Source organism: Manacus candei, unplaced genomic scaffold, assembly GCF_025592945.1.
Source record: "Manacus candei isolate 608988 ecotype Guabito, Panama unplaced genomic scaffold, ASM2559294v1 h1tg000045l, whole genome shotgun sequence".
Taxonomy (NCBI): domain Eukaryota; kingdom Metazoa; phylum Chordata; class Aves; order Passeriformes; family Pipridae; genus Manacus; species Manacus candei.
The window spans coordinates 3,041,345-3,054,662 of record NW_026138093.1 but is presented as its reverse complement, the minus strand read 5'-3'; the positions used below and the strand labels follow the sequence as shown (position 1 = coordinate 3,054,662).

The 13,318-nt window shown below is 56.7% G+C and overlaps 2 pseudogenes; one reads left to right on the top strand and one right to left on the bottom strand.

Moving 5' to 3' along the window:
- Window positions 1-13,318, top strand: part of LOC127474809 (uncharacterized) — a 1,721,191-nt pseudogene that overhangs the window by 183,302 nt on the left and 1,524,571 nt on the right.
- Window positions 8,418-13,318, bottom strand: part of LOC127474807 (zinc finger protein 501-like) — a 118,227-nt pseudogene continuing 113,326 nt past the window's right edge.

Below are 13,318 nucleotides of genomic sequence, written 5' to 3'. Positions count from 1 at the left end.
CACAGAGGCACCGACCCTGCAGCTGCAGAGAAGTCAGAGAGGAAAGATGTCAGGCAAACAAGTCAATGCAGAGTTCTTTATTTGGTTGAAGAACACAGTGAGTACAATTGCCAATCTGTACACCTTCCGGGCCAGGCTAGAAAGGCAAACACTGAAATGAAAATGGTGTTTATATATAAAAAAATATTTATATATATATCCTTATAGATATATTTATAGATATAAAGATTTTTTAATGTGAACAAATTCTCCCAAAATAACACTCCTATCAGAAGCAAAAAATAGAGAAGGTATGGTGGGCCTTTAATTAAGTCCATAACAGGATTGGCCTTTAATGAGGTAAATAACATGCAGAAGAAGGAGAGTTTATTGCTTCTGAAAAACACCCAGTTATGAGTTTCCTCAGGGTATCCTTGAGCTCCTGGTTCCTCAGGCTGTAGATGAGGGGGTTCAATACTGGAGGAACCACTGAGTACAGAACTGACAGGACCAGATCCAGGGATGGGGAGGAGATGGAGGGAGGCTTCAGGTAGGAAAAGAATAACGTGCTGAGGAACAGGGAGACCACGGCCAGGTGAGGGAGGCACGTGGAAAAGGCTTTGTGCCGTCCCTGCTGAGAGGGGATCCTCAGCACAGCCCTGAAGATCTGCACATAGGAGAAAACAATGAAAATGAAACAACCAAACATTAAACAGGCAATAACCACAGTCAGCCCAAGTTCCCTGAGGTAGCCTGAGTGTGAGCAGGAGAGCTTGACAATGGCAGGGATTTCACAGAAGAACTGGCCCAGGGCATTGCCCTGGCACAGGGGCAGGGAAAATGTATTGGTTGTGTGCAGCAGAGCATTGAGAAAGCCAGTGGCCCAGGCAGCTGCTGCCATGTGGGCACAAGCTCTGCTGCCCAGGAGGGTCCCGTAGTGCAGGGGTTTGCAGATGGCAACGTAGCGGTCGTGGCACATGGTGGTGAGGAGGAAATACTCTGCTCCAAGAAAGAAGACAAGCAGAAAGGCCTGTGCAGCACATCCCATGTAGGAGATGGTTGTGTTGTTCTGGAGGGAATTGTGCATGGCTTTGGGGACAGTGGTGCAGATGCAGCCCAGGTCTGTGAGGGAGAGGTTGAGCAGGAAGAAGCCCATGGGGGTGTGCAGGTGGTGGTCACAGGCTACGGCGCTGAGGATGAGGCCGTTGGCCAGGAGGGCAGCCAGGGAGATGGCCAGGAAGAGCCAGAAGTGCAGGAGCTGCAGCTCCCGCCTGTCTGTGAATGCCAGGAGGAGGAACTGGGTGAGGGAGCTGCTGTTGGACATTTGCTGCTTTTTAGCACAGGATCTGTTCAAAAAAGGAAAGGACAGGGAACAGTTAAGACAGATCTCTGTGAAAAAGCCACTCCATTGCTACAAGAAATCAATGTGTCAAATGTCACCAAATGCACTGCCAAGCAGTCAGTTTTGCTCTGCTCCAGGGGGACATGGAATTTTTTGGTAAAGCTCTCACACACACAAGGAATGTCAGATGTAAAACACCCTGAATACAAAAGTTCCATCGCTACTGTAATGAATCAGAAGAGCTGGGGCTGCAGAACAGAAGCTTAGTCTGAGCTTAGAATATTTGTACCTGTGTTTTCTATTTCTACCATCACACCTGGGAAAGTTCTTTTCCACTGCAGGAATCCTCATTTCTATGGCCCAGCACACAGTGCCCAGCAGAGATGCAGGGAAGGGCCCCCAGAGCTGCCTGAATGCCCCCTCCCCAAGGCCTTTGGGAGCTCTTGCCCCCCACTCCCTGCCCAGGGCTCTGCTGCCTGGAGCTGTCCCTGCCAGCAGCTGCTTCCCTGGGCACAGGGCTGAAAAAGTGACACTGATGGGTCTATAAGACAGTTTCAATGTCTGACACTCTCAGGTTCAATCCCCTCTAATCTAACAGAGTTCATGTTTCAGTGTCTCCTCCTGTGCTCAGAGATTTCTCTGTCACAGTCAGCACCCAGACAACCCAGAGTATAACACTGAAAGAACTGGTTCATTCTCTTTAAGGTACCCCCTGTCTGTCTGTGCCTCTTGCAAACACCTTCTGGGAAATTTCCTGCTTTGATCTGGAACTGTGACCAGCCCTCATCCCTGCAGCACACTGTGGAGATCAGAAGGACTCTGCCCTGCTCTGCCCTCCCAGCAGTTGTTCCTTCCCCACAGCCCTTCTCCCCCAGCCCCGTGGCAGCTCCTTGGCCGGGCTGAGAGCTGACCCTGGCAGGCAGCAGAGTCCCTGCCCCAGCACACAGAGCCCTGGGGGCAGGACCCTGCTCTGCCCCACAGCCCTGGGCACCCCTGGCTGCACCCCCACCTTCCCACCCCACAGCCAGCCCTGACACAGGGAACCTTCTGGCCCTGGGCCTCTGAGGGGGCAGCAGCAAGTCCTGCTCTGCAGCAGCTTCTCCTGCTGCACCCCAGCAAATCCAGCAGAGCCATCCTGACAGCTCCTGCCACTGCTGCCATTTGGCAGCTGGCAGAGGCACTTGCAGGAACTCACCTGCACTGCTCTGCAGCCAGAGCCTGAGCGTGGCAAAGGGCTGGCAAGGTTCCTGCCCTGAGCAGCTCTGCCCTGTCCTCCCACCCCAGGATCCCTTGAACCTCCTGCTCCCTTCTCCTCTCTGCCCTTGCTGCCTGCAGCTCCTGCCCTGCTCTGCCATGTGGCCACTTCCCCTGCACTGCAGCAACTGGGAGAGTCCTGCTGAAAGATCCTAGAAGCTGTGGGATGTGCCAGCTTTAGGAGATGCCTCCAGGAAGGCAAGTTTAATATTTCTACAGCCAGAGAATTCTTCATTCAAATCCTGAGAATGTTTATCCCGCAAGTAAGAGCTCAGTCACCTGCCAGCCCAGGCTGCCTCTCATCTCTCTGCCTTCTCTCCTGTGCCCTGGGTGCTGCAGGCAGTGCCCTCAGCCCTGCTGGGCTGTGCAGAGGAGCTGCTCAGCAGCAGAGCTGTCTCTTTGAAGCTCTTCTTGCTTGCCAGGAGCTCCCTGTGTGCCAGGAGCCCGGCCCAGCTCAGCAGCACAGCAACAGCCCCAGGCAGCCCTTTCTCTGCCCCTCTGGGCTCCCTCCAGCTGTCCCTGGGGCTCCAGGGGAACCTGCTGGCACACAGCTGAAGGAAATAATGATGGGCCTTCTCTCAGCTGGGCACAGACACTTCTTTCAGCATTGTCATTTCTCCAAACAGACACAGAGTTAAGTTCAAGAGTCCCCTTTTCATGTCCCATCATTAGACAGGAAACCCAGACAGTGCCCAGGAGGGATCTCCTTCACCTGCACTGAGGGAAGGGACTCAGCTGAGTCAACAGAGGTGTCTCATTGTAGCTCTGCAGACCTGGGGCCAGAAAGACACTCAGCTCCCTCCACAACCCCCATGGGCTGGGATTCCTCCTGCCCCACTTCAGTGGGCCCAAAACAGGCCCCTGCAGGTGACTCCTTGTCCCAGCTCCCATGGCAATGAAGGAAGACCAAAGCTAGGAGTGACCTGCTGGGACACAAAGCCCTGGTTCCTTCTGAGGGGCCAGAGGTGACCGAGATTCCTGCTGGGAACTGCAGGCTCCAGTGGAGCAGTTCCTAGGGACAGGGCAGCAGCTGTGGGATCTTCTTGGAGGCTGCTGGGACATTGCTTTGGCCAACTTCAGTGGCAGAAGGGGTCCACATGTAGGACAGGGGAACCTGTCACTGTTCCTTCTGTCCAGGGCAGCCCCTAGAGGTGTTCAGGTGACCAAATGGAGTCAGGTGGCACAGGGAGAGAGGTCTCTCTCCTGTTCTTTATCAGGGTATTTTCTACATGTCCTCAGAGTACAATGGCAGTTGTCTCCTGGACATCCCTTCACTGCTGAACCTAATTCAGGCAGCTGAGCCTGGATTGAACAGCAAAGAGGGACCTGTAGTGCCAGGGGAGGTGCCAGGGCTCTGCAGCACAAGTGCAGCAGCTGCCATGGACAGCACAGAGCCTGTGCAGGAACCCTGTCCCCATTCCCAGCAGTTGTGGGACAGGCACCACCCAGGGCTTCCCAGACACATTGGGGGCCTTTGGGGCAGGGAGTGAATCCCAGCCCTGCAGGGACACAAAGGCTGTCCCTTCTCTGCCCAGCCAAGGCTGGGCCAGGCACGAGTCCAAATCCCATCAGCCCAGGCTGTCCACACTTGTTCCCTCCCTCTGCTGGCGCTTCTCTCCCCCAGCATTTCAGCAGCATGTGCTGATCTCCTCAGGGGTCAGGCCTGGGATTTTCCCCCTGGGCCTGAGTCCCAGCACGTCCACCCCCAAGGCCATTGTCAGCAAAGCCTCTGCACACCCCAGCTCTCGGGGCTTTCAGAGCAGCTTTCCCCTCTGCAAGTCTGTTCTTACCCTGGTGCCCCCATTGAGGGGCTGCAGCCAGACAGGCCCCAATGCCCTGCGTGTGGGGCACAGGCAGGAGGAGCTGCAGCCCCAAGTCTCTCTTCATTCCACTTGCAGGCAATAACAGCCCAGGCCTGCTGAGACAGTTCCCAGGTTGCAGGGCTGTGATGGGCTGGGAGAGAAGGCCAAGGAGACACAGGAGAGAAAGAGCAGGAGAGAGGTGTCCTCAGTGGGAAGGAGCTTCTTGGACCTGTGGAGCTGCTCTAGGGGATGAACAAATTGGGTGAACTTTTGTGGGTGAGGGTCAGAGGAGAGAGTGGTTTGGTTGACTTTGTGGTGTGAGACAAAGATCCCATTCAAGTTGGCTTGATAACCCTGGAATTCACTGGAAAGGCCTCACGACAGGATGCAAAGAGTCCCAGAGGTTTGTGCAGGGTCTTGGTCAAGACAGCCCTTGGGACACAGGCCTTTAGAGCACAGCTGGCAGGTTGGTGGACAACTGGGAGGCTCATCTGCATCTGCTTCTCATCAAGAGGAACCAAGAGGTTACCATAGTAACTGACCATAGCGATGCAAATGTATGGTGGTTGCCATGGTAACTGAACTTAGTAATGGGAATGTATGAGGGTTGCCATGGAAACGGACCATAGCAATAGAAATGTGTGATGGTTGCCATGGTAACTGGCAGTGGCAATGGGAATGGTATGGTGGTTGCCATGGTAACTGACCATAGCAAAGAGAATGGCTGAGGGTTGCCATGGTAACCGACAATAGCAATGGGAATGTATGATGGTTGCCATGTCCCTTCCTGCTGAGCATCTCTCCAGCCCCTCTGCCCCCAGCCTGGAGCATTCCAGGGGGTTGTTGGGACCCAAGGGCAGGCCCTGACACTTGGCCTTATTGATCCAGTCTGTCCAGATCCCTCTGCAGAGCCTTCCTGCCCTCCAGCACATCCACACTCACACCCAACGTGGTGTTGTCCATGACTTTCCTGAGGGGGCACTCGATTCCCTGGCCCAGGTCACCCAGAACGATGTTAAACAGGAGCAGCCCCAACCCTGAGCCCTTGGGGACCCCACTAGTGACCGGCCCCACCTGGATTTCCTTCCATTCCCCACCACTCCCTGGGCCATCAGACACTTTGTCACCCAGCAAACAGTTCCCCAGGGCAAGCCATGAGCAGCCAGTTTGTGCAGGAGATGCTGGGGGAGATGGTGCCAAAGGCTTTCTGGAATTCCAGAGAGACACATCCCCAGCCTTTCCCTCAGCTGCTGAGCGGGTCCTTTGTCAGAGAAGGAGATGAGGTTGGTCAGGCAGGACCTGCCTTTCCCAACCCCACACTGGCTGGGCCTGATCCCCTGGTTGTTATGCCCCTGCCAAGGGATGGCACTGAGGAGGATCTGCTGCATGGACTTCCCTGGTCCTGAGGTCAATGGGACAGGCCAGGAGTTCCCCAGATCCTCCTTTTGGCCCTTCCTGCGCATGGGCATCCCTTTTGCTTGTTGCCAGTCAGCTGGGACTTGTGCAGTTGTGCAGCACTGCTGGAGAATGAGTGAGAGTGGCTTGGCCAGCTCTTTCTCCAGCTCCCTCAGGACTCTTGGCTGCATCCCATGTGGGCCCAGGCACTTGGGGGGGTCTCATTGGCAGAGCAGGTCACTGACCATTTCCTCCTGCATTGTGGGGGCTTCACTCAGCTCCCCATCAGCAGCTTCCAGCCAAAGCCTGCCTGCCAGGTGTCCAAGGGGTCAGTTCTGCTGCCCCCTCCTTCCTTCCCCCACAATGGAAAACTCCCTCATTTTGGGTCCCTGTGCCCCAGACGGCTCCAACCACCACCTCACCCACCAGTCCCACAATCATGGAATGCTTTGGCTTGGGAGGGGCCTTCAAGAGCATCTCAGCACCCTCAGATTCAAGATTCCCTTCCTACTATCTCCTTCAACCCTTCCCTCTATCCACGTGAAGCCACTGCCCCTTGTCCTGTCACTCCAGGCCCTTGTCCAAAGTCTCTCTCCATCTTCCTGGTTGGCTCCCTTCAGGCACTGGAAGGACACAATTAGGTCACCCCAAAGCCTTCTCTTCTCCAACCTGAACAATCCCGATTCTCTCAGCCTTTCCTCACAGCAGAGCTGCTCCATCCCTCTGATCCTCTTGCTGCTCCCCTCTGGACTCGCTCCAACAGGTCCATGTCCTTCCTGTGCTGGAGCCCAGAGCTGGAGGCAGCTCTGCAGGTGGGGCAGCATTGCAGCCGTGTGTGTTCCAGCAAGGACATGGTGGAACCTCGTGGAACCTCATGGAACCAAGGACCATTGGGACACTGCAGGGCCTTCTGGAGCCAAAGGAACCCTGGGACACTGTGTAATCTCATGGAATCAAGGGAGCACTGTCACCCTGGGAAAACTCCTGGAATTCAGGGCCCATTGTGACACTGCAGCTCCCCATGGAACAAAAGGAACCCTGGGACGCTGCAGAAACTCATGGAACCAAGGGACCATTGGGACATTGAGGGGGCTGATGGAATCAGGAGGCCATTGGGACAATCCAGGGCCTCATGAAATCAAAGGAATTCTGGGACACTGTCGAGCCTCCTGGAACCAAGGGTTCCTGCTGACATGTGTGTCCTCCTGGAACCAAGGGAGCCCTGAGATATTTCTGAACCTCCCAGAATCCAGGGGCCACTGTGACCCTGCAGAACCTCCTGCATTCAAGTGCTCCTGGTGAAACTGCAGGCTCTCCTGGAACCCAAGGATTCCTGGAACACTGCAGAGCTCACAGAACCAAGGGGCCACTGTCCCACTGCAGCTCCTTCTGAAGCACAAGGGACCCTGGGACAATGGGAAATCTCCTGGAATCCAAAGGGCATTTTGGGTCTGCAGGGCCTCATGGAACTAAAGGAACCTTTGGAGACTGTGGAAGCTCATGGAATCAAGGGGCTGTTATGGCATGTGGGGATTCCTTGAACCAAAGGAACCCTGAGAATTTCTGTGGGAACAAGTTAAGGCGGGAGCTGCTGCTGTCTGTTAATTCGAATCAACAAGGAGTGTTTTGGCCCTGACTGGTGTTTTCCATCCAGAGAGTGCTGTTTGCTAAAGTGGAAACCACTTGGAACGCTCTGCATGGCAGCCTGTGTTTTTCTCTGGTGGCTGAACACAGCCAGCACATGAGGGGAGGGGAATGTGTGGGATCAGGGCACTGCTTTGGGGCCATGCTGGGAATTCCAGTGGACTAAAAGACAAAGCCCAGGCGTTGTTTCCAAAGGAACCCCCATGAAAGGGGGACACTGGAAAGATGGGTGGACAAGTCCCAAAATGGAACTCTGTGTGTGCAGCCTCATTTTCTCCTTCAGTAGCCACAGGAGAGGGGGCAAACAGTGGGGGTTGGGACCCCAAAACTGTTTGGGGGGGAAAATGGGGATTGAGGGGATAATGGGAAAGTGGGAGGAACAGGGAGAAGGGTGGAAAAGGAGGGATAGTCTGGCAGGTTCGACAGTCCCATGAGGGTCTTTGGGCTCAACTGGAGTTGCAATGGGGGGTGGCCCCCCTGAGCTCCCAACTCACTGTTGGGTGCTGGGGGCTGCTGGATCCAATCTCAGCCTTGCATTATGAAAACTCTTTCAGTTTAGAGGAATTACAGAGGTGTGACTGAACCACTTTTGTCCCCAAGGTTTTAATAATGGCAAATCAGATCTATTGAGAGAAAGGAATTTATTTAGGGTTACAAACGATCAGACAAAAGACCTTCATCACAATTATTTACTGCACAATATACACACTAAAACTACCAGGAGTACAGGATAAGATAGGACAGTGCTCTACACTAAAGCAATTGTTGAAGCAATCCTACTCAAGCTGGCACAAAAGCAATAATTCCTAATTAGAGATGGATGGAACTCCCCCAGACCAGCGCTCGTGGGGGGATCTCTGCTCTCAACCTCCAGCAGTGACCTTGGAGGGTCCCCAGCCAGGGCAGGAATCTCCACACCCCCCCAAAAAGGATTCTGTTGGAAGAAGCTGCCCCTGTGAAATGGGACTGGCCCTTTGTGGTCGAAAGGGATGGACTGACAGTCACTGCACTCCAGGGGTTGCCTCACTGTCAGGGGGTTCATTCGGGGTGGAAGCAGCGGCCAAAGCTCTCCCGCAGGTGGAGCACTGGTGGGGCTTCCTTTACTGGTGGGTCCGTTGGTGTGAGGTCAATTTAGACCTGTGGGTGAAGCTCTTCCCACACTCCCCACACTTGTAGGGCCTCTCCCCGGTGTGGATGCGCCGGTGGGTGAGGAGGTTGCCGTTCTGGTTGAAGCCCTTCCCGCAGTCGGTGCAGCGGAAGGGCCTCTCATCCGTGTGCGTCAGCTGGTGCACGAGGAGAGTTGAGCTGGTCTGAAACCTCTTCCCACATTCCAAGCACTTGTAGGGCCGTTCTCCAGTGTGGATGCGCTGGTGTTGGATCAGGTTGGAGTTCCGCTTGAAGCCCTTCCCGCAGTCAGTGCAGCGAAAGGGCCTCTCATCTGTGTGTGTCTGCTCATGCATGAGGAGATGTGAACTGGTCTTAAACCTCTTCCCGCATTCCATGCACTTGTACGGCCGCTCCCCAGTGTGGATGGCCTGGTGGGAAAACAGGTGGCACCTCCGGATGAAGCTCTGCCCACATTCCCCACACCTGTAGGGCCGTTCCCCAGAGTGGATGCGCTGGTGTTTGCGGAGACTGCTGCTGTACACAAAGCTCTTCCCACATTCCCCACACTTGTAGGGCCGTTCTCCCGTGTGGATGTGCTGGTGTTTGCGGAGACTGCTGCTGTACACAAAGCTCTTCCCACATTCCTCACACGTGTAGGGCCGTTCCCCAGTGTGGATGTGCTTGTGTTGGATCAAGATGGAGTTGCTCCAGAAGCTCTTCCCACATTCCCTACATGGGTAGGGATGTTCCCCAGTGTGGATGTGCTGGTGTCGGAGCAGGTGGGTGCTCAGCCTGAAGCTCTTCCCACATTCCAAGCACCTGAAAGGCTTCTCCCTGCTGGGAGGCTGCTCAGGGACCACCAGCTCAGAGCTCCCCCTCAAGCTCCGGCCGCCTTCCCGGCACAGGCTGGCTCTTTCCTCCTCAGAGCACCCTGGGCTGGCTTTGGAGCCCCTCCTGCAGGGGGATCTCCGGCCCTTTTCCTCCCCGCTGCCTTCCTGCGCCGGGGAGCCCTTCAAAACGGCCTCTCCCACCAGGGTCTCACGGGGGGATTTGTCCTCCGGGCTCTCCGTCCTCAGCTCGGGGCCTGGGGCAGGAAGCAAGAAGGACAGGCAGGGGATTTGCCTCCGGCCCACAGGGAAGGCCAAGGACATCCCCCCAACTCCGGCCCCGGCAGGACGGCGGCGCCAGCGGGGTTGTCCTGCAGCCGGGGCCATGCTGGGCTGACAGAGCCAGCACAACACCCGCCCAAAGGGACACTGACTTCCTCCTCACCTGCCTGGGGGGCCCAAGGCATCTTCCTCTTCCTCGCAGCCTCCTCCTCCATCCGCCCAAGCTTTGGGAAGGACAAATCCTGATGGGGGGAAAACAAGGGCTGAGCGCGTTGGCTTGGGGGTTCCTCCTGCCCAAGTCCATCTCTAGAACTCACCAGGCATCCTGTGACCATAAAAACCTCCAAAACACTAAGATTCAGCCTAAAGAAACCCAAACCACCAAGATTCAGGCAAAAAACCCATCAGAAATAGCAAGACGACTTTTATCCCCCCCAAACTGCAAAAAGTTGCAACTCAGGTAAAAAATACTCTAAAATATGAAGATTAGCCCAAAACATCTCTCCCAGAAGTTACCCCTTCTCTGGTTTCCCCCCTATGGGGTACAGAGAGTCTCCCCTGTCTGGGATGCTGGGAGTTTTGGGGGTCCCAAGGGTCCCTTCTCCTCTGACTCGCTTTCAGGTGCCACATTCCCTGATATTCCCCCTCTCCAGATTCTCCACTTTGTTGTCCCAAGGATCCCAGGGGTCCCCACTGTCCAGGCTTCCCCTTCTCCATGCTCCCCCTTTCAGGCTCCCGGGGGTCCCAGGGCTCCTCACTCTCCGTGCTCCCCCCTCCAGGCTCCCGGGGGTCCCCCAGCTCCCCCATCTCCCCGCTCCGCCCTCCACACTCGGCAGCTCCCGGGCTCCACACCCACCCCCGGCACTCCCGGGGGGCCCCAAACCCGCTGTGACCCCCCCGCCGGCACCGGGCTGACAATGGAGCCAGCGGGGCCTGACCCAGCAACACCAACCCCCACCGTGGGGGGACCCGCATCCCCCCACCCACCGCCGGGGCTCTGCCCCCATCCCAGCCCGGCACCCCCAAAAAACACCTCCTGTCCACCCCCAAGAGCCCCCAAGGGCACAGCCCTGCACAAGGGCCGGCTGTGCCCAAGGCAACCAAACAGCCCCACAGATGGGGGGACACCAGAGGCTGCCCCAGGGCAACGAGAGCAGGGAGTGGATCGGGCCCCCAACACGTGGGCGGGCTCTGGGTTCAGCCTGACCAGGGGCAATTTGGCACCAACAGCACGGCCCTGACCGCTGGCTCGGCACAGGGGGCCCGAGTTCCCCCCTCTCCAGGCTCTCAGGGCTCTCACAGCTCCCCCCTCTCTCCAGCCTCACCCACTCTCCAGGGTTCAAGGCAAGTAACCCTGTCCCTTGGCTCTCTCTCTGCCAGCTCAGTGTGGGGCACACGGGCTGGGGGTCCCTCCCAAGCCCCCCGGGCAGCCGGTGTTGGCTGGGGGGATGTGAGGGCTGGGCCTGCTCAGCACAGCCCCGGCCTCGTGCCCAGCGCCTCTTTCCTGCCCCACACAAGAGCTTCCCGGCACCCCCAGGGCTCCCCTGCTGCTGCCTCTGCTCCTGGCCCTGCCTTTGCTGCTCCCTTGGCTGGGGCAGTGGCTGCAGGGGGGGATGGCAGCAGCTTCAGCTCCACGGCACTTCCTGGGGGGAGCTCAGCCCGGGGGGACGGGCAGGGACCTGATGGGGATGGACAGGGGCCCAGCAGGGACAGCCAGGGCCTGCAGGGGAAGGCACAGGGACAACCTGGACCCCCACACTGCCACGGCTGTCTCTGCTCCTCCTTGCAGGCTCCATGGCCAGGCACAGTTTGTGTTCCTGGGTGCCCACCATCTCAGCACTTGGAGACGCTCAAATCAGCGCCCGCAGCTCTGCAGCAAAGCCCCAGCTCACCTGGCACACAGGGCATGGACACAGCACCTTCTCGGGGACGGGCACGCAGAGCTTCTGTCTCCTCCCCACCACGGGGCTCTCCTTCCTCAGCAGCACCTCTGCCTTGCACTTATTCTCAGCCTCACCTCAGGGACAGCTCTGGGCTCACCTCCGCGCCACTTCTCAGCCTCACCTCAGGGCCTGGGCTCAAGGACAGGAACCTGCAGGGAGGGGACATCAGGTGCAAGCTGAGGGCTGCCTGCTTGCACTGGCCTCTGGGCTTCTTTCTCCTACAACCATCCTAGAACTTATCCTGCTTTTCTAACACCACACATTTACAGACTAACCTTGGAGATAGATATGGACAGACATCTCTATCACCCTGGGGATGGAGCCTCAAGCATGTGCTGCCACAGGAATGGCAATCAGAGAATCACAGAATCAGCCATGTTGGAAAAGACCTCCGAGATCATCAAGTCCAACCCTGGTTCCAACCCCGCTGTGCTTCCCAGACCATGGCACTGAGGCCACATCCACTCTCACCTTCAACACCTCCAGGGACGCTGACTCCACCCCCTCCCTGCCCAGCCCATTCCAAGGCCTGATGACTCTCTTGGCAAAAAATTGCTTCCCAATATCCAACCTAAACCTCCCCTGGCACAGCTCAAGACCCAGCCCTCTTGTCCTACTGCTGCTTCCTGGCAGAACAGCCCCAGCCCCACCTGGCTCCAACCTCCTGGCAGGGACTTGCAGACAGTCAGGAGGTCTCCCCTGAGCCTCCTCTTCTCCAGCCTCAACACCCCCAGCTCCCTCAGCCTCTCCTCACACCACTTGTGCTCCACTCCCTTCCCCAGCCTCGCTGCTCTTCTCTGCTCCTGCTCCAGCCCCTCCAGGGCCTTCCTCAACTCAGGGGCCCAGAGCTGGACACAGCACTCCAGGGGTGGCCTCACCAGCGCTCACTCCAGCCCAACAATCACTTCCCTGCTCCTGCTGACACACTCTTCCTCACACAGGCCACCAGCCATTGGCCCTCTTGGCCACCTGGCCACACTCTGCCTCCTCTTCACCTTCCTGTCCATCCCCACTCCCAGCTCCCTTCCTGCCTGCCTGCTCTCCAGACACTCTGGCCCCAGCCTGGGGGGCTGACGGGGCTTCTTGTGGCCAAAGGGCAGGACCCGGCCCTTGGCCTGCTGGAACCTCATCCCCTTGCAATCAGCCCATGGATCCAGCTGGGCCAGGTCCCTCTGCAGAGCCCTCCTGCCTTCCAGCACATCAACACACCCCCAGCTTGGGGTCACCTGCACATTTGCTGATGAAATGCCTGGTTCTGCAGCAGCTGGAGATGCTCAAGGGGCAGCAGGACCAAGTCAGGGGCCTGGGGGGGCCGGGGGGGCTTTGGGGTGCGGGAGGGTCTTGGGGGATTGGGGGTACAGACCAGGACAGGCCAGGACAGACCAGTACAGACCAGGACAGACCAGTACAGACCAGTACCTCCTCACTGCTCCCCAGATCTCTCCTGGAGCTGGGCCACGTTGTTGCAAAGCAGTTTAAATTTAGTAGTAGAATGGCTAAGGCTTAAGTAAAAGGGTAAGGCCTAGAAAGCAACACATTACAGTAGTGAGTTAAGCAGCAGCCTTGTTCGTGGGAATAGAATGTACTGAAGAAGTAGAAACAATAATCAAAAGATTTAGTCAAGCATGTACGTAACGATTTGTACCTTAGATGTGGTAAGGGTCTGTTAAACAGTTTCTAGGGGGGTAGGACAACTTAAGCAGATTTATGCTTAAAGTAGATGATTGTTAATTGTTATAAACT